General features: G+C 38.3%; 1 pseudogene; it reads right to left on the minus strand.

The window, feature by feature from the left end:
- Positions 1–5,121: 5,121 nt before the first annotated feature.
- LOC116101232 overlaps positions 5,122–21,728 on the minus strand; it is a 22,985-nt pseudogene continuing 6,378 nt past the window's right edge.

Raw genomic sequence — 21,728 nt, forward strand, 5'->3', positions numbered from 1 at the left:
CATTTCATCAATAGAAGAACAAGATCATCAACAACAAAAACAACAAAACAGCAACAATAAAATCCCCAAACCCAAACCCAAAAACCAAAATGAAAATCAAATCATACAAACCCAAAATATATATTGTTACCATATATACATTATGGACATATTAGATTAAAATAAAATTCCAGAGCCTGACCAACACAGATTTGGATTCACACAGCCAACTTTGGACTGAGCGCAGGAACCCCAATGGAGCAGTTGGGGGAAGGAGTTAAGGAACTGAAGGGGTTTGCAACTCCATAGGAAGAACAACAATACTAACCAACCACACACCCCAGAGATTCCAGGAATTAATCCACCAACCAAAGTGTATGCATGCAGGGACTCATGCCTCTAGCTGCATATATAGCAGAGGATTTCCTTATCAATCAGGATGTGGAAAGTGTGGGGAGGATGGCTTTAGCACATTATGTGCTCCCTGGAGCAGATTCAAAAGGAAGGAAGGTGTGTCTCAGGCAGGGCAGACAGTCCTGTGTCCTCTAGAACTCACCTGTGCGCCTGGGTGTGTTAGAACTCCTGGGGGTCAATCTGTGTCTGGGTGTGGGTTAGGTGAGGCCTTTTGTCTGGTAGAGGCTCGATGACACAACATAGTGCAATGATATAGCAGTGAGGAGAGAGTTGGTGAGTGAGTTGAGGAGCACCGTCATAGAAGCAGGGGGAATGAGAAGGATATCAGGGGTTTGTGGAGGGGACACCTGAAAGGGGGATAATATTTGAAATGTAAATAAAATAACCAATTAAATATAAGAAAAAAAGAAAAATAGACAGGCCAACCCATACACACACATACACACACATACACATACACACACAAAGACACTTCTACCACAAACAAAAGGAGAGTTTTGTATGTTTATTGGAGCATTAGTTTCAGCATTCATTACATGGAAGACCTAGGCAAGCAACAGTGGAGAAATGGATTTTGAATTGTGATTATAACACATAGCATGTTATTCCTCAACTGACAACAGAGAAATTCTTCTTTTGTTTCCAATATGGATGGATTTGCCCTAATATTTGTATAATATCTCAAAATAGAAGAACTAGCTGGAAATTAATGATGTAAAACATGAGCCTAGGAATTCAGACCTTAAAATTCTGCCCTTTATCCTAAAGTATCATGCGCCTTTCATAATGTAAAACACAAGTAGTCCATCTTCAAGACTCACAAAATACATTTTTCAACATTGTTTCAAATTCCAAGTTGAATAAGAGGGTAAGGTGGAGGACAGAATTTGGGGAAGGACAAGGATAATATTACAGGCCTTTTGAAAAGCTTTATTAAAAGCTATTTCTTCTTAATATGTTATATTATTTCCATATATATGTGTGTATATATGTGTGTGTGCATGTGTATATATGTAGAAATGGAATTTAAATGAAGTTACTGTTTAACTCAAGTGGAAATAAGAACAATGTAAGGAGAAAAAATTGCATAACCTCATTTACATATGGGATGTGTTTTAAAGTATCATCATGTATAGACAGACTACATGAAATTTCAATTACATATGGAATATATTTTAAAGGGTCAATATGTGTAGAGAGACTATATGATACATTGGTGGTTACTATATCTTTGTAGTAAGAAAAATTGGAAAAACATCAAAAATGTCAATTATATGTTACAAGAGATAAAAATAATTTACAACACAAGCTCTCTATGTGGTAATAGTGCATTACAATCAGTAATTTTCCGTAAAGAAGTAGCTTTTGCTAAATGGAGAAAAAATAGTAGATGATATACTCTTTTAATTTGCACTTTCAGTTTTACATTGAGGCACAAATATAAACAGTACTGGCTTTCAAGGCAGAGTTAGGAATGGAGGAACAATGAGAATTCACATTGGTAAGGAAGTATTTTATATCTTGATTGGATTTGGAGTCAAATAGTTACATTTATCCAAGCAAATTTTCTCAACTATGAATTTATTTAATCTGTACATATCATTTTTAGTTATACTTTAAATTATCAAATACAGCAGCATCCAATATTAAAACATTATTTTATAGAAAGTGTCACCTCACTCAAGATATTTTCTAGGTTTATCTGCAAATCTCCTGATTTCATTTTCCTTACAGCTGAATGGTATTTGATTGTATATGTACCACATGTCTATTTTCCATTCATCAGTTGAAGGCATTTGGTTCGTTCCCACTTCCCTGCTATTGTGAAAAAGGAGGCAATGAACACTGTTGAACAAGTATCTGTGGAATAAGATGTTCAGTTCTTTGGTCTTATGCCAGTGAGTAGTAGAGCTGAGTATACCACAGATACAGTTGTAGTCCTTTGGAGATTCTCCATCCTGTTTTCCAGATGGGCTACCTACCAAGAAAGAAGGGCGTATTGACTTTCTGAACAACCTTAATAGAATTTATTGTCAGTTGTTTTGTTGATTTCAGGCATGCTGTCCAAAATGACATGAAATGGCAAAATTGTTTTAGTTTGCATTTTTCTGATTGCTAAAGATAATAAATGACTTTTCAAGATTTCATTAACAATTATTATTTATTCTCCTAAGAATACCCTGTTTATGTCCCAGGATCAGTTTTCAAATGCTAATTTCATTCTTTGCTCTTTGTTTTTGGAATTCTTTATTTATTCTGAGTAATAATCCTTTGTCAGATGTATAACTGGCAGAGATTATCTCATATTCTGTTTATTTCTTCTTTACTTGGCTCTTCTTTTCTTAGCTGTGAAGAAGTATTTTGGTTTAATGAAGACCCATTTATCAATTGTTTGCCTCAATTTCTTTGCAAATGGACCCTGTTGAGAAAGACAAATGCTACATGGTCTCACTTATGTGTAGTCCCTAGTTTAAATACTCAGATGTACATATGCAACATGTAACAAACCAGAAAAATATAAAGAAAGCATATATTGGGGGCTTGGGAACAAATATCAAGACATAAATAGTATGGAGTAGGAAATTGAATAATACATATTATACATACATACACAATACGTTCATATACCTATATCTTAAAGAAAGTTAAGCCCCTTGGGCTGACAATTATCTCACAAGAACCAGTTCAAGGCAAGAGAAATCTCTCTTTTAATGATTAGCTAGAGGACTCCATGTGTCTAGCAAAGCAATATAGATTATAGATGTAACCCTCGGTTGAAAGTGGGCCCCACTGATGAAGACGCCTCACATTTAAGAGAAAAGTCTTGGATGATTCAGGATTGAACTGATGTTTTCTTGCAGTTTGGCTCCCATGGTTCCAGAAAATACTATGCAAGTTGCCAAGGGGAGAAAGCAGTAAAACCATCCTACTAACTTCAATACCCAGGAATCATGACAATTACCAGAATGACAAGATATCCATAAAGATATAAACAGTGTTACATGTCAGTGGCAACCAACAGCTCTCTAATTGGATTTAAAGCTCAATCAACAGGAGGGAAATCATGTCTAGTATTAAAAATTTAGGAAGCTTCTTAGGGATAGAATCCCTCTAAAAGAATCTATTACTGTCACTTTGTTAGACAAACATAATTCCTTACAATATTCTAAACCTTATTCTTATACCATAGTTAAGTATAGCTACCAATTCTCATTAAAGGAGCTTCACTTTATAGCTATCAGAGACCATTATATGAAACTACAACTGGATACAATAAAGAGCTTAACAGATTGTGGGTATCCCAGGCCAGTGAGCATATCTTCATCATAGCTCCTATATCTATGAATCAAGGAACATCATCAAAGAGGTGGTAGAAAGATTGTAAGAGCCAGAATGCCAGTAAGTCACCTGCAAAACCATCTGTCCTAAGAATGGCTGTGTAAATAAGATGGGGACAATGGCAATATCAATAGACGTGAATGTGAAAGGAAAAAAAAATTCAATATCTCCATACTAGACAAAGATCTACAGGCAACCAATGACTACTGGGAAAAGGAGAATTAACCTATCCCAGGGTAAGCTCCCTCATTCATTGTCAAATGGCGAATGGACAACTTGAAATATAGAGAAACAATAAAAATAGACTCAACAGGTATCTTTACATATCTTTCATTGTATATGTATTGTGTGTATTACACTAATAATCAAAAATGAAGAAGCTATTTATTTAGGAGGGGAGACATAGAAAGGGCTTAAGGGATGATGGCTTGGAAGGGCTGGAGGGAGGAAAGGGAAAGGTGACAGTGATGTCATTCTATTTCAAACAAAATATTTCAAAAAGAAAATATACAAACATGCATAATTCAAGTTACAGATGCTATACACTCTTGGAAATAAAGTCCATTTGAAGGAAGTTCCATTCCAAGGGAAAATAAGTTCAGTGACACTCATTGAAATTGTCTTTTTCATGGGGGTTTAGACAGTAATAGAAAGAGAATCAGGACAAAAACAAGGGCAGAAGAGGGAAGACATGACCGTGGAATGTTAAACAAGGCACTGTGAAATAGAGAAACTGGAGACAGTCTCCCTCTACCTGTGGTGTGCTTGGATGTTGGTATATAAACCTTATTCTTTCAGTGGGTGAAAATGGCAGATTCTTGAAGTTGAAGACTCCAGTTGGTGAGTGGAAATTTAGAATAGGTAGTCTTAAAGATGCATATTTGTTTACTAAGCAATATACATAAGAAACGTTTTAAAATTACGCACATATTCTAAAATGTAAGGATATTGGAGGAAGTGGAATTATGTAAGTCACCATTAATTTATTTTAATGCTTATAAAACAACTTGAAACAAATAGGGACATTATATTTTTTATAAAAATATAATGTTCATTTAATCTTTATCAATTTAATGACCAAAGAAATTCTGACCTTTCTTGCACTACTTTGATCCTTGTTCTGAGGGAGGCATTTGTTCACAGTGAGAGCTGTTTTGGCCCCAAATGATTACAAGGGTTATATCATAAGGGGATGCAGTGAGGCCCACATAAGGCAGCTTTGTGTTGCTGCAGTCAGTTTCTGTGTAAGAGGCCCACTTATTCCAATTTCTATAAAATGACCATTTTCTCTGTCAATTAAAAAAGATTGTCAAAATTACCTACATAGATAAATACAAAATTGACTCTCAGAGAAATTATATTTGATTAAGGACTCATTCAACTACTGCACTAGATGGTTTCCAGTTCCCCAGACTTTTGTGAAGGACCCCTCTCTCCACTCTCTTCCTCAGGAGTGTCCTGCATGGCTCTCTGCAGAAGTAGCTTCAGACTCTGCCATTGAAACCTGCAGTGCCTAATGGAGCCAACAAGGAAGTAAATGATGGGATTGGCACAGCTGTTAACACAGGACAGGAATATCATCACTTCCTCAACATTTGAAGATATAATCCCTTGAAACTCCTCAAACCTTCGCAAGAGGAACAAGTAGATCCCAAGGGGCAGACCAAAAAATATGAAGACAATCACTGTGAGAGCAATGGTTATATACAACCTGGTCACTGGAACCCTGTGTGATCCACAGATGATCTTTAACAACAGGGCCAGGGTGGACACAGAAGGAACCACAATTAACACTATTATAAATGCAGTAGTGATAAGGCTACAAGTATTACAGAAATAATATTCAGAATTACTGAACAGAAAGCCACAACCTAGCCCTACTAGGAGGCTCAATATTAGACAAAAAGTCCAGAACAGAACACACATGATGGCTGATGTGTGTCTTGGTCTTTGGCAGTGATACCAAATGGGCCACATAACAGACAAGCAGCGCTCAACACTGATGGCTGCAATCATACACAAACCTGAAAGGTAAGCAAACATAAATACAATGAGGTTAAAAATAATGTGGCTGATATTTAAACGAAGGGCATGCTGCAGGGAATGCACAATCTGAATGCATAGTTGTATGAAATCAGCACCAGCCAGGTTGAGGACATAGATGGTGAAGGGATTCCTTTGCATGTGGAAGCCTAGAAGACATAGCACTATGGCACTTCCTGCCAGGCCAACCACAGCAACGATGGCAGTAAGAAAATCGAACATGGTGAAACATGAGAAATTTTCATGGTAGTAAATTTCTTCCATTACTGTGTCGTTAATGTACCAGGCCTGGATGGTTAGATTCGAGCTTAAGAATTTTCCACTGGTGTTCCTGCAAAGAAATAGAGATATGAATCTGTGATACTCTCTTTCAGGACTATGTGACTATGTAGGAATGTCTGGCACAGGTCCATAAGAAGGGGGAAACAGGATCACAGAGATTAATTTACCAAACTTACAAAAGTGCTAGAAACTTCTTTGAAATCCAGTTTGTACTATTTAGTCTATCTGTAGATCAATATGACATGGTGTAGTTGATGGTCCCAGTACAGTTGCTAAGCATTTCAAGTTATGTTAGGGATAGAAAGAACTATGAAAACAATCCTGTTCTAGTACTGAGATTTCTTCTCAGGTATAGGAAAATGGAAGCTGTTGGCACAAGCCATATCTTCCCCCAGTCACTGGAAGGGACCTATCAAACAGGCAAAATGGAATTGTGAATGAGAGACATGAAGGGACTGATATTTGCTATGAAGACCTGTAGGTGTACAGCCATGCTTCTTATGCTAGAAAGGCTGGGTGCTCATTTAAAATTTTAATAACTAGAAAGCAGAGAAGCCTTCAGAGACAGCAAGCTCATTTCTGTTCATTATTATGTCAGCAGTGTGTTCTGTTCTCTGCTGACGTACAATGGAGAATTAAGAACTATAACAAATGAGCCAGACATTCAACAGTAGCTGAAAAATTGGAGTAAATAATGTTCTCATTGTGACTTGTACCTACATACAAATGTACATGTCTCTAGCATGAGAAGTGTGGGCTGTGCAGCAGAGGAAAACAGAGAGCACCTCCATTTGGGAATAGTATCCCAATCCCTGACAGGAGCTATGAGATATCTTTATGTATGCACACAGTCTGGAAGAGAGAGTAGCAAACTGTGCAGGTAGCATCATTTAGAGCTTTCTCTCCACTTCACTTCCCCATACAAACATCCTTGATAGGCTTCTCTTTCTCACCCATAGAGCCACAGAAACATTTGGAGAAAAGGCAAACTACCCTGGTATTCCCCTTTCATTCCTACACCAACCATTGTTGCCGAATGAGAAGAGTTCCTCTGTGTGCAATAGGTTAGCCTGAACATTATCCTATATAGAAACCATTGCTTCACAGGATCCTTCTGCCTAACTTCTTATCAAAGACAGAAAACTACAAGAAGGAGGAATAATCTGAGGATGCTCAGAAAGAGCTCAGAGAAAGCACCTACAGAAGACCTTGCACACTGATCTCACACAAGAGCTTTGAAAGTTATCACCCAACAAATTCAGTTGTGTTCACCAAAGTCACCCCATTCCTTTTTGGAGCCTTGATCATCACACAAGAGCACCAGATTTTCATTCAGGGAATGATCTGGGCATCAACAACTTAAAATAGACAGAGTGGTACTAGATAAGCCACCGATGAGCTTGACAGTGATGGTAGTACCTCAGTCATCTGCATGATTGTTTGCCAAGGGACTGCTCTGCTTCATGAAACTGTAGCAGGAAGCCAAAATAGGATCAGCTCAGCCAAAACTCCCATTGGAGGTGGTTTTTCTTGTCTCTGCTCACCAATCTGAACTAAATAGCCCTCCTCCTGCCCTTGATAATAACAATGCTCTGATACAGGTTTGGACCATGTGAAGAAGTTGCTCTGGAACTGCCACTCTCCTACTCTATGATCAGTTTCCTTACTTTACAATCAGCTAAATTGTTCTTTTTGCACCTTTTGATTCATGTTGACATTGTTAACATTTCAATAGAGTGAAGATGGCACAGAAGAGTAGTCTCAGCTTATATAAAAGAAAATGCAATATTTCACAGAGGAGAGGAAGAAAAAGATTCAAAGTGATGAGACCTTGGGAAACAGATAAATGCTACAAGAGAACTAGAGAAATGGTAGTAAAAGAGAATCAACCATTTTAAAACCCAATAGAAGAAAATCACTTAAGATGAATAAAGAATAAAGTGAAGAGTCAAGTTTCAATTCAACTAAAAACTCCCCGAATTACAGGAATTAGCATATGTATATCAATAGTTACCTTAAGTGTAAATGGTCTTAATTTACCATTGTAAAGTCAAGAATGCTTGATTGGGTAACAAAAGACTATCCAACATTGTTTATCTGTCAGAAACACATTTCACTGGCAAAGACAAACATATAACAGAAACAAAAAGATGGAAAGAGGCTATGCAAATTAATGGAATATGAAAGATATATTGTCTATGCTCATATTTAAAACAATAGATTTCAAGAGAAAATTATAAGCAAATAGGATACTTAAATAGAACTGTTCTTTAAAAAGTAATGCGTGTATCTGTATGTGGCTAAATTTGTGTGAATCTGCACCCATTTCATAGCATAAACACTACTAAGTACTAGGAACCAATAAATGATGGTGTCTTAATGCCCATATTCCATTAATATATGTTATCTAGAGAATAATTTGACACATAAACTTCAAAGATAAATTGCACTACAGGTCAAAGAGCTTTCACATACTACTATATAATAGTTCACGCTAGAACTATGGAACATATATTAGTGTCAGCAACCTACAGAAAAATTTCTGCATATTTTTTATGTCACATTTCATGTCAAAAACCATTCTTCATAAATATAAGAGAAATTTCAATGTTTTTCAGAGTTCAAGTTTACAATAGGATAACATTAGAAGCAACAAACAAATGAATCAATAGGAAACATATAGTGACATAAAGATGGAATAATCAGTGGATCATGAAAAGATGACATGAAAGTAGAAAACAGACTGGTTGGGAGGAAGAAAAAGGCCAAAAGGATTTGATCAGGGCTTGAGAGAGGGCAGCAGTGGGTGAGTATGATCACAATGAATTTTGTACGAAGCAGAAAAAGCATGTATGAAGCAGAAAAAAATGATGATAAGATAAATAAGTTGTATTCACAATGTTGTAATCAATGTTATTCTAAGATGCAAGGATATATCATCATGGAAAAAGAAACAAATAAATGTAATAAATAACATAAATATCAAGGAAAAATAGATCAATTCAAATGATGTAGCAAAGGAAGTCACAAGATTGAATGGCACCAAGGATGATAATCTGTGAAGAAACTTGGAAAAGAGATAGGATAGTCTAACAGGATAAAAGCAATAAATCACGAAGTGATAGACAAAAGATCTCTGAGACAGGACAACATAAAATTGCTTAACAAATGTGAAACAAGTATGTCTTCTTGACATGTTATAACCAGAATTGTGCTTAAAATCCTCATAAAAGCAATAACTCAAAAGAAAGAAAGGGATCTAAATCTAAAATTTAAAGGATAAATATTTACCTTATCCTTTACTTAAAAAGCCATATAGCCTAGAAATGTCTCAGTGTGTCAGTGAAGGTGGAACATTTTTAAATCCCCATGCTGAGGTTTTATGAGACCCTGACATTGTTTACCCGTGAATGGCTGCATATATGAAAATCTTGACAGCATTAGGTGGTGGGCCATGTATAAATTAATAAGGCAAATGCAACAAAATTCATTGACCCACATAGATTATGTGATATATTATAGAAATTCTCAGTATTCTTAAAATTTTGTGGACAGTCCTGAGCATTTTCAGAATTATTCATACAGGCATAAATCACTGATGCTGATCATGGGTAGGACAATGAGGTAAGGACCCAGTTCAGCTTTGTTGGGCAGCAGGATGTATTAGATACAAAGCCTGAGGCTGGATGTGGTTCTGAGATGATTGCTCTGCAGAGAAAGAAAGAGAAGGTGAGGTCTGAGTGCTGCTGCAGAGAAGGACCTGAAAGATGGGCATGTCTAAGGGAAGACAGCTAAGTGAAGAGCAGATAAAAGAGAGACAAACCTAAGATAACATGAGCCTTCTCCGTAGTCTATTCTAGAAGATGGGGCATTTTTCCTGATGATGAAAGCTTTCTGTGCAGACTGAACAGAGGCAAGAAGGTGCAACACTGGAAATATGAATAGTGATTCATAGTCTAGTCGTGGTTACAAGTAAATTCTAGTTGCTAAAAGGATAGAACAAGCTCCCATATGGCCCAAGTGACTGCATTTTTAAATGCTTACCTTTACTGTCACTTGGAATCCTCCCTAGAGCCTCTGGTATACAGAGTGACTATTTATTGCCACTTTTCTAAGGATAGAATTGTAGCAAAAAGAATGAGTTTTTGTACCTCATCTTCATTTCAGAGTGTGAATTCCAATGTAGAAAAACTACCTCAGGACCAGTGCAGTGTGTGTGTGTGTGTGTGTTTGTGTGTGTGTGTGTGTGTATGCATGCGTGTGCATGTGTGTTTGTGTACCTGCATAGGTGCATGGGTGTGTGCACACACATGTGCATGTGTGTGTACATGTGATTGTGCACACAGGTGTTTGTAGAAGCTACAGGCAGACATCAAACTTTCTTCAATAGATCTCCACATTATTTTATTGACACAGGATTCTTCACTGAACATTGAGCTCAAACACTCAACAGCAAATCAGCACACTGAGGGATCCTCTGGTCTCTGTATTCTCAGCACTGAAATGATGGACATAACTTACCAGGCCTAGATTATTCTGGAAGCTAGAGTAGATGTTCTCATGTTGTACTGCAATCATTTATACATTAAGCCATCTAACCTGGAAAGAATTAATCTCCTGACAATCTCTTCATAAACCACAACACTGTGTGGATTAGAATGTAGTAAAGCAAGAGCACAGGAAACTTACCCACACTATAAACAAGATGGCACTCGCAATTGCTAATGAATGAAGACTTGTGAACCAGCAGGGGAGAAGCATCAAATGGGGCTAAGAATGGAGGCAGTGGACATCAGCTACAGTCAGCAGAAATGTGGTTAAGGTATTGTTCACCTGTAACCCTAGTGCTCGGTAAGTGGAGTCACAAAGATCAGAAGTTCATGATTTTTTTTCTCCGTGACTTAGAGTCTGAGGCCAGTCTGGAATCACAGTAACCTGTCTCCTATATCTCCCAAACCTGTCCTCCAAAGTCAAAATTCTTAACAATAATCAAGATCCAGGGTTTCCTTACAACATTTTAAAAAATACAGCTTCAGAGTACAGAGGCACTCAGCCACCAAAGCAGGAGACTTTCAGATAGAAAGACATCATATTCCTAGGGAGCAGAGATGCATGCTAGGGCTGTGTCCTCCATTAACTCTCAGAGTAACCAGCTCCCCCACAGTAGATAACTTGAGTAGACAGGGAACAGAAGAACAAAAATTCTATGTTTGCATATGATAACTCACAATTAGAAAATATGTTTGCATGGTGTGATATAGCCATCACCATCAAGTGTGGAGCTCTAGAAGAACTAAGTTATACATCAATCACTTTCCTGAATTACCTCACCTCTGGTCATACTGTTCTTCAACAACATTTATTGTGATGCTGTCTCAGGGAGGAAGCATGTTCAGATGTACGATAGGGTATTCCAGATATCACATTAATATCAGAATCGTACGTTTTCTTCTTTTACCATGCTTCTGGTATTTTTCTCTGTTCTTTACTGTTGTCTTCTAATTTTGAGAATGTACCAAAATTGTCATATGATACAATGATTGAGAGTCCTCCAAGACATTTACAGATTGCTAGAGAGACCAAGGGTCTTAATTTCTCTCTGAACAAATTGTCTGAGTTTTAACTTAGAAGAGATTCCAGTTCACAGTCTTTTGATCCTGATGACTAAAATATTACCTGAAACTGAAGATTCAGATCCAAGTAGAGAAAGGTGGTAAAGTTGTGTCAGGGGAGGAGCAACCCTCCTGCTGTTCTCTGCATCTTCCCTACACTGCCACTCTGATGTGGCAGAGAGCCTTTGCTCACAGCAAGCTGATGCCTTAGGTCTGAGGCACAGTGGAGTTCTCATGTCTGACGTGATGCAGCTTCCAACAACTTTCTTGCTAAGGTGTTCTTCTATCAGTCTGTACTTGAGTGACCACTCCTCTACTACAGTCAATAAGAACTATACTTCTCTGCACAAACTTCAGTCTAATCTCAAGTTGATCACTGTGGGTGAATCCTCTCTAACAGCAGCATTAGAAGAATAAGATTCAAACAGGACAAAAATAACTCTGATGGGGATGAGATGATGAGATTTGAATCTGCAAAGGCCATGGTGGGAGAAGGCTTGCACATGAGGAAGTATGCCTTCCCATCCTTTTCACTGCCACCTGACAACTTACAGAAGTGGTTGATCTGGTCCCTAAAAGGGTTCCTTTCTCTAACTTTCCTTTTATTTTTGGCAGTTGGTGACATTTCAAGGACCATGGAAAATGGAAGAAAAGAGCTTTGGTATTTTTATTTTTTAATCTCTGTCCTGGTCAATTGTGTATTGACAGTAGAGTTTCCTTATGCATGCAATTATCCTCTTACAACTACATAGCTATAACTATGGTATCCCCCTTTCTATTATCTCTTTCATTCTATAGTACCAATTACCTGTACTGATTATTGAAGCCAAGGATTGGACAACTTGCCCTACTTCTTTGCTTTCTCATAGTCTCCATGCATTTCCTCTGCCCCAGGACTCATGGTTTATGTAAATAATCACTTCCTCTGACATTCTTCAGTTACTCACATTCCAACCATCAGTTTCATCCAAGAGGCAACATACACACATGGTGGATCAATTTTGGGAATCAACAAATAATCCACCTGTTTACAGGTTTCTGCCCTGGTAAACAAATTATGCTTATCACCTTCCTCCTTAAAGGAATGACAGGAAACAAATGTGTATGATTTGAAAGAAAGGAAGAAAAGTGTTTAAGCCAGGCCAGCTCTCTGCTTCAAAGGGAAGCTTCTGTCTCATGCCTTCCCAGGACCATGCATGTTGCATGTTGCCATAGCAACAGAGGGATGTGAACTCAGCCAGACAGTACCTCTGAACATTCTTGGGATATATCCTTACCTTTCTTCCATTTTTTTGGCCTAGAGGTGGAGAGCAGACAAGGCAGAGGACCCTTCCACAGATGGATTCTAGACTCTGCTTCCTTGCTCTGGAATTGGGATTTGCCTTCAGGATCTGAGTGAAAGTTTCTGACCCAGGTGAGGCTTATAAAAATATTGAGCAGACCATGTGATTTCCAGTATGAATACTGGGAACAAGTCACACACCAGAGACCTTTCCAGATGCCCCCTAAGATGTTTCTTGGCTTCTGCCCTATTTTCAATCACAGATCAGCCTCTCACATTCCATCTACTTAGGTCTTCCTATCTCCAAATAATTACTCTTTCCTCCTTTAAAGACCAACTCCCATCAATTGGTAGGAACACTGGGCAATGTCAGTTAGGTGTGTGTGTGACTGTATAAATGAAGTGTAAGAGTATCATGCTTCACATATTGGCCTCCCCCATCCCATCCTAACTGGTCCATCTCCCTGTAAGTGATTTTTCTCTGTTGTGGGCACCATTATAGCACTACTGAGTAGTGTCAGCTTGGGGTGTGTGACTATATTACAGAAGCCAAAACAGTCCCATCAACCTGGCAGGGGTCTGCTTGGTGAAGGTGTTGATACTGCCCCTTCCACAGCAGTGTGGCCCTCAGTGTGTTTTTCTGCCAAATGGCATTCAGGCTGACAATTCGCCTGAATCCTCTACAGATGTCCTAAGTTGCAGCTCTCCCCCATTTGCCCACTTTTATTCCTAGTGGAAAACCTGCCTCTGTCTTAAGCTTAAATGTCAATTCATAGTAAGGACAAACTATGTTTATTCTCATTTATGATTAAATGTCTACTTTTCAAGGATTGGGGTATGAGCCTGTAACCTTTACTACAAATGGTATAGCTTGCTCCAGGAATGGTAATCATGTCTGTGTGGAACCTTGATGCCAGCTCAAGATATCCAAAGCCCCTGTTCTTAGCACAAAAGAGATTTTCCTCAGAGTGACAGAGATAAGGGATTAGAGTAAAAGATAGAAGATAGAGGAATGTGGAGAAGGGAAAGGGAACCACCCTCTGCTACAATATTCCCATTTGCCATTCCTTCTGGGCCTAAGTGTTCAAATGCAAGAGCCTGTGTGAGACACTTTACATTGAAACTACCATACTTAATCACAATAGTTTGATTGCTGAATGTCTCCCAGGAAAGGCTCCCATTTTTCACCATTCTGGATGAAGGAGACATAACTAACAGCAGTCCTCTTCCAAGCTTCAATTCCTCACATCCCAGGAAGTTAAATGACCAAAATTTGAGCTTGAAGTAAATGTCTAACAACCACACTCTTTCTTTGGTTTGTTGCCCTAGATGATTCTATAAGGAAATAGGTAACTAGAGAGGGAGAATTGGTACAAAGGCAATGAAAGTTCCAGAAAGGTAAAGTGTGAAAAATCCAAGGCCAATAACCCTTGCAAACACTTGAGTTGTCAGGATGGGAGGGATATCAGGGGAGTCCCCACCCATCTAGAAGAGAAGTGATGAGGAGGGAGAATGATTATGGAACCAGGTGACTAGAGGTGGAAGTTTGTAGGCTGTAAAGTAAATAAGTAAAAATTAAATAAAAAGAAAATACTGTGGCAAGAGAAAATTACTCCCATTTCTCTCAGGATCCCAGGTGTACTGTTGTCTGCATTATTCTCTGTACCCTCATCAGAATTATGGCTGTATCTAGCCAATGGGCCAATAGTCATATTAGAGAGAATCCTCTATTGAGGAATTACCTTGATTAGATTGATCTGTAGAGGGCTTATCTATATTATTGTTTAATATAGAAGGGCCCACACCACTACAAGGGGCACTATCCTCAGGTAGAATATTCTGAACTATAAAAGAAATACAATTGGGAATTAGTGAGCCAGCACCCAGAAGTCCCATGTGTTCTCCGTTTCACATTCATACTTTAATTTTCATTAAAGGAGGTTGGCGTAGCTGGTTCTTTGAGAAAATCAACAAGATAAATAAACTCCTAGCCAGACTAACTAAAGAGCTCAGAGACAGTATCAAATTAACAAAACAGAAATGAAAAGGGAGACAACAACAGAAAATGGGGAAATCCAAAGATCATCAGATCCTACTACAAAAGCCTATACTCAAGAAAACTGGAAAATCCGGATGAAATGAACAATTTCGTCAACAGATACCGTGTACCAAAGTTAAATTAGGATAAGATAAATTATCTAAACAATACTCAACAAAACTGGAAAATCTGGATGAAATGAACAATTTTCTATACAGATACCAGGAACTAATGTTAAATCAGGATCAGATAAATGATCTGAATAACCCCATATCTCTAAAGAAATAGAAGCAGTTATCAATAGTCTCCAAAACAAAAGAGTCCAGGACCAGGTGGATTTAGAGCAGAGTTCTATCAGAACTTCAAAGAAGACCTAATACCAATTCTCTTCAAATTATTCTGGAAAATAAAAATGGAGAAACACTACCCAATTGGTTCTATGAAGCCACAATTACTCTGATATCTAAACCATACAAAGATCCAACAAAGTAAGAGAATTTCAGACCAATTTCTCTTACGAATATTGATGCAAAATTTCTCAATAAAATCTTCCAAACTGAATCCAAAAACACATCAAAACAACCATCCATCATGATCAAGTAGGCTTCATTCCAGAGATATAGGAATGGTTCAATATATGGAAATCCATCAACATACTCCACTATATAAACAAACTCAAAGAAAGAAAGCACATGATCATCTTCTTAGATACAGAAAAAGCATTTGACAAAATTCAACACCTCTTCATGTTAAAAGTCTTGGAAAGATCAGGAATGCAAGGCCCTTACCTAAACATAGTAAAAGCAATGTACAGCAAACCAGTAGCCAACATCAAACTAAATGGAGAGAAACTTGAAACAATCCCACTAAAATCAGAGACTAGACAAGGCTGGCTAATCTCTCCCTACCTATTCAATATAGTACTCAAATTCCTAGCCAGAGCACTTAGACAACAAAAGAAGATTAACTGTATTCAAATTGGAAAGGGAGAATTCAAATTATCACTCTCTTTAGATGATATAATAGTATAACTAAGTGACCCCAAAAATTCCACCAGAGAACTCCTGCAACTGATAAACAACTTCAGCAATGTGGCAGGATATAAAATTAACTTGAACAAATCAGTGACCTTCCTCTACTCAAAGGATAAACAGCCTGAGAAAGAAATTAAGGAAACAACACCCTTCACCATAGTCACACATATTATATAAAATACTTTGGTGTGACTCTAAGCAAATGAAAGATCTGTATCACAAGAACTTCAAGTCTCTGAAGAAAGAAATCAAAGGAACGCTCAGAAGATGGAAAGATCTCCCATGGTCATGGATTGGCATGATTAATATAGTAAAAATAGTCATTTTTCTGAAAGTAATCTACAGATTCAATCTAATCCCCATCAAAATTCCAACTCAATTCTTCATAGAGTTAGAAAGAGCAATTTGCAAATTCATCTGCTATAACAAAAAAGCCAGGATAGTGAAAAATTACTCTGAAGAATAAAAGAACTCCTGGGGGAATCATCATCCCTGTTCTCAAGCTGTATTATAAAGTGATAAAAAGTGCATGGTATTGGTACAGTGACAGGCAGGTGGATCAATGGAATAGAATTGAAGATCCAGAAATGAACCCACATACCTATGGTCACTTGATCTTTGACAAAGGTGCTAAAACCATCCAGTGGAAAAAAGACAGCATTTTCAACAAATGGTTCTGGCTCAACTGGCAGTTAGCATGTAGAAGAATTCAAATAGATCCATTCCTATCTCCTTGTACAAAGTTCAAGTCCAAGTGGATCAAGGACCTCTGCCAAAGACCACCGAGTATGGAGTCTCCTTCTGTGGAAGAATCAGGGTCTCGGTACTCAAGAAGGTAAAGAGTTGGTGGAATGACAGACAGGAAACAAAAGAGAGCTTTGAAGCTTCTGCAATTTGTTTTACTTTCAGCTGAGGTTTTAAACATTCATATCAGGAACAAAATCTTAGCTACAGGCCATTACACGGAACATAATTTTCTCATTAAAAATACACATTACAACTTATCTTGAAATTAGAGGTACAGAGAAGAAGTACAGCATAGGAAGTAACCCATAAGAGTCATCTAGGCACTTAGACAGAGGTTAATGGATCAAGACTGAAGTCAGCTTATTCTTAGAATTCTGCCAAACTCCGGCAACTGTCTGACCCTGCAAAGCAGGTCAAGAGTTTAATGCTACACTTTTATTGATATTTCATGGGCCTTCTTGGCTAATTAGGAAAATTAGTGAATGCATTGGTGATCTTCTTCCTACTTTCTTGGCCACTTAATGCTAAAACTCTGTGACTTCCAACAATGTCTGGATTTTCTACAAACAATTCCTGTTGTTGCAATACATTCATAACATCCCCAAGTGTCTCATTCTCCTTAGTAATGCTTTCAGTAAAGGTGGATCATCCTGGGAAATATTCAGAAATCTCTTCTCTTGCAGCAGAGGATCAGCAAATTCAGCCCCCTCCATACCAGTCACACCCTCCTACCTGTGGGTGCTTATACTTTGAACTTCTATTCCTGGAACAATAAAATCTAAAGGTCCTTGATTATTCACAGAGGCAAAAATATCATCAAAAGCAGATGTTCTCACCAACACAGCCATGCAAAGAAAAGACAGTACGCAGAGCCTGATACCCATTAGAGCGATTGCTGAGCCAGAAAAGTATGAGTGGGCTATATGCCAGGGACCTCCAGGAGACTTTCTTCCGTGGAACTCAAGGGTTGGGCCTGAACATACACCATGTAGCTTGTGCAGTATGTCATGCAGATTCCACCAGATTTGGTGTGGCAGACCTCCACATAAAACCAGATACACTGAAACTAATAGAAAAGAAAGTGCAGAAGAGCTTTGAGGACATGGGCACAGGGGAAAATTTCCTGAACAGAACACTGATAACTTATGTTCTAAGATCAAGAATTGACAAATGGGGCCTCATAAAATTACAAAGCTTCTATAAGGCAAAGGACACTGTCAATAAGACAAACAGTAACCAACAAATTGGGAAAAGATCTTTACCAATCCTTTACCTGATGGAGGGTTAATGTCCAATATATACAAAGAACTCAAGAAATTAAGACTCCAGAGAACCAAATAACTCTATCAAAAATGGGATACAGAGCTAAACAAAGAATTCACAACGGAGGACTAACAAATGGCTGAGAAGCCCCTAAAGAAAGGTTCAACATCCTTAGTTATCAGGGAAATGCATATCAAAACAATGCTGAATTTCCACCTCACACTAGTCAGAATGGTTAAGATCAAAAACTCAGGTGTTGGGAGCCAAGGCATGGCCACCCGACCCCCTGCTCCTCAACTAGCCTGAGAACTGCCTGACATTCACCTTGGTTGAAAGATCCTGTGCCTGTTTACCAAGAGGTAATATATCAAGACCTTCTGAAAAGAGCTATGAAATATTCCAGACCCCCTGACAGCATCCGCCAGATGGACAACCCTGGAGTGAACCCATTGTTCCCCACCCCTCCCTTTTTCTGCATTTGTGAAGTATATATTGAGCAGTTGCTCTAAGTAAAGTAGACCTTGACAAACCTTTGCAGGGTCTCCTCCTGTCTCTCACCCATTTTACTTTTGCAGGCATGGTCCCCCTTGACCCCCAAATAACTGAACCCAGATGCTGGCGAGGTTGTGGAGAAAGAGGAACACTCCTTCATGGGTGGTGAGGTTGCAAGCTGGTACAACCACTCTGAAATTAGTTTGGTGGTTCCTCAGGAAATTGGTCATAGTACTACCTGAGGACCTAGCTATACTACTCTGGGGCATATACCCAAAAGATGCTCCAACATGTAATAAGGACACTTTCTCCACTATGTTCATGGCAGCCTTATTTATAATAGCCAGAAAGTAGAAACAACCCAGATATCTCTCAACAGAAGAATGGATACAGAAAATGTGGTACATTTAAATAATGGAGTACTACTCGGCTATTAAAAACAATGACTTTATGAAATTCTTAGGGAAATTGATGGATCTGGAGAATATCATCCTAAGTGAGTTAACCCAATCACAAAAGAACACACATGGTATGTACACAATGATAAGTGGATATTAGTCAAGAAGCTAGGAATAGCCAAGACACAATATACAAACCACAAGAAACTCAAGAAGATGGGAGACTAATGTGTGGTTAATGTGATTTTTCTCAGAAGGGAGAATAAAATACCAGTTGAAGGAGTTACAGAGACAAAGTGTGGAGCAGAGACTGATGGATGTACAATCCATAGACTGCCTCACCTCGGGATCCTATCCATATACAATGACCAAACCCAGACTCTATTTTGGATACTAGCAAGTCCTGGCTGACAGGAGCTTGATATAGCTGTCTCCTGAGAAGCTCTGCCAGTGCCCAATTAATACAGAAGTAGAGGATTACAGCCATCCATTGGGTTGAGCACAGGGTCCCCAATGAAGGAGATAGAGAAAGGACCCAAGGAGCTGAAGGGTTTGCAGCTCCATAATTGGAAAAACAGTATGAAATAACCAGTACCCCCAGAGCTCCCAGGGACTAAACCACCAACCAAAGAGTACACATCGTGGGACTAATGGCCCCAGCTCCACATGTACCAGAGGATGGCCTCATAGATCATCAAAGGAAGGAGAGGCCCTTCATCTTGTGATAGCTCTGTGCCCCAGTGCAGTGTAATTCCAGGGCCAGGAACAGGAAAGGAGAGTTGGTGAGCAGGGGGAGGGGGAGGGAATAGTTTTGGTTTTTTGTTTTTTTGTTTTGTTTTATTTTTGGATGGGAAATCAGCAAAGGTAATAACATTTGAAATGTAAATAAAGAAAATATGTAATAATAAAAAAAAGAACTGTATCATCAGGAGCACAGGAGGGGTGATGACAGAGTAGTAAAGGGTGAATATGATCACAATGAATTATTTGCAGTTATGAAATTGAAATAAAATAAAAACATCAATTATAAGAATTAAAAATAGATAAAATATATACAGTGAAAATTTTTTCCAAGAATGCAGTGATCCTTCAATATTCAAAAAAGGTAATATATAGTACCACAACATGTAAATGAGCAAAGAAAGAAACACATCTGAAAATTTCAAAAGATATCAAAAAAAGACATTGAAAAAATTGGTGATATTTCTGAAGAAATTTGAAATTGATAGATGATATCCTAAGATGGTAAAGGTTATGTATTACAAGCAGTCAGAGTCTTAGAGAATGTGGAACAATAGCATCACCTCTTAAAATCAGGAATGATACAAGCACATCAACTCATTTTTCTTTTATTTACCATGATGCTGGAAATCTTAGTGGAGGTAATAAATCAAGACAAAGAAAAAGAATTATTCATGGTTTTCTTTTTGAAGATATTAGAATACTGCACTTAAAAAACAAAAAGCATAGAAGTATCTCACAGACTATCAGAAATTGAAGATGGAAATAATTTTACAACTTCATGCTAAGTTTGTATTAGGCCCTTGGTAGTCTCCTTTTTAGAATGAATGTAATTATGTATATTATTGAATGATTTGCATGACATAGAAAATAAAGATGCAAGTGTCACAGACAGCATTAAAACAGGCACAGACAAGTGATGGAGATACTCTCTTTAGTCCCAAATCTGTTTGGTAGTCAACCCTAAGTATCTTCAGATTTATTCATGCATGCACAGAATCTAATGCTCTTCCTTGGCAGACCTTGAGGGAAGAACCAACACTGCTTTGCTGAGAAGCAGGAAGCACTTAGGTGCACAGCTTGGGGGTAGGTGGAGGTCAGAGAAGATTGCTCAGCAGAGGAAGGGGAAGAAGGAAGAGTGAAGTCTGAGTGCCTCTGCTTAGAGGAAACTGAAACATGGGCATGTCTCTTGGGGGACTGCTAAGTGAAGTACAGTAAATAAGACAGACAAACCTAACATAGCACAAGCCTTCTCCTTAGTTTCTTCTAGAAGATGAGGAGTTTTCTGTAATGATGGAAGCTTTCTATGCAGATCATCTGAATAAAAGATGAGAATGAATAGTGATGGGCATGTAATTGCTACAGAACAATGTCATTGTTATGAATACATTGTTTTTATTGAAAATATTTTTCAATAAATCTCTAGATTGTCTTTCCTTCAGTCTCTGCTTCATACTTTGTCTCTGCGATTCCTTCCATGGGTACTTTGTTCTCCCTTCTAAGAAGGATTGTAGTATCCACACTTTGGTCTTCCTTCTTCTTGAGTTTCTCATAATTTATGGATTGTATATTTTGAATTCCAAATCCTTCCCAAATACAGTCACCAAACCCAGACACTACTGTGGATGCCAGCAATTGCTGACTGACAGAAGCCTGATATAGTTGTCTCCTGAGAGGCTCTGACAGTGCCTGACTAATACAGAAGTAGAGGCTCACAGCCATACATTGGACTGAGCACAGGGTCCCCAGTGAAGGAGCTAGAGAAAGAAATCAAGGAACTGAAGGGTTTTGCAGCCTCATAGGAGGAACAACAATATGAACTAACCAGTACATACAGAGATCCTAGGGATTAAACCAGCAACCAAAGAATACATGTGGTTGAATTCATGGCTCCAGTTGCATATGTAGCAGAAGATGGCCTAAGTGGTCATCAGTGGGAGGAGAGGCCTTTGGTCCTGTGAAGACTCTATGCCCCAATATATGGGAATGCCAGGGTCAGGAAGCAGGAGAGGATGGGTTGGTGAGAAGGAGGAGGTGGGAGAGAATTGTTTGTTTTTTTTTTTT

Source organism: Mastomys coucha, unplaced genomic scaffold, assembly GCF_008632895.1.
Source record: "Mastomys coucha isolate ucsf_1 unplaced genomic scaffold, UCSF_Mcou_1 pScaffold21, whole genome shotgun sequence".
In the NCBI taxonomy this organism is placed as follows: Eukaryota; Metazoa; Chordata; class Mammalia; order Rodentia; family Muridae; genus Mastomys; species Mastomys coucha.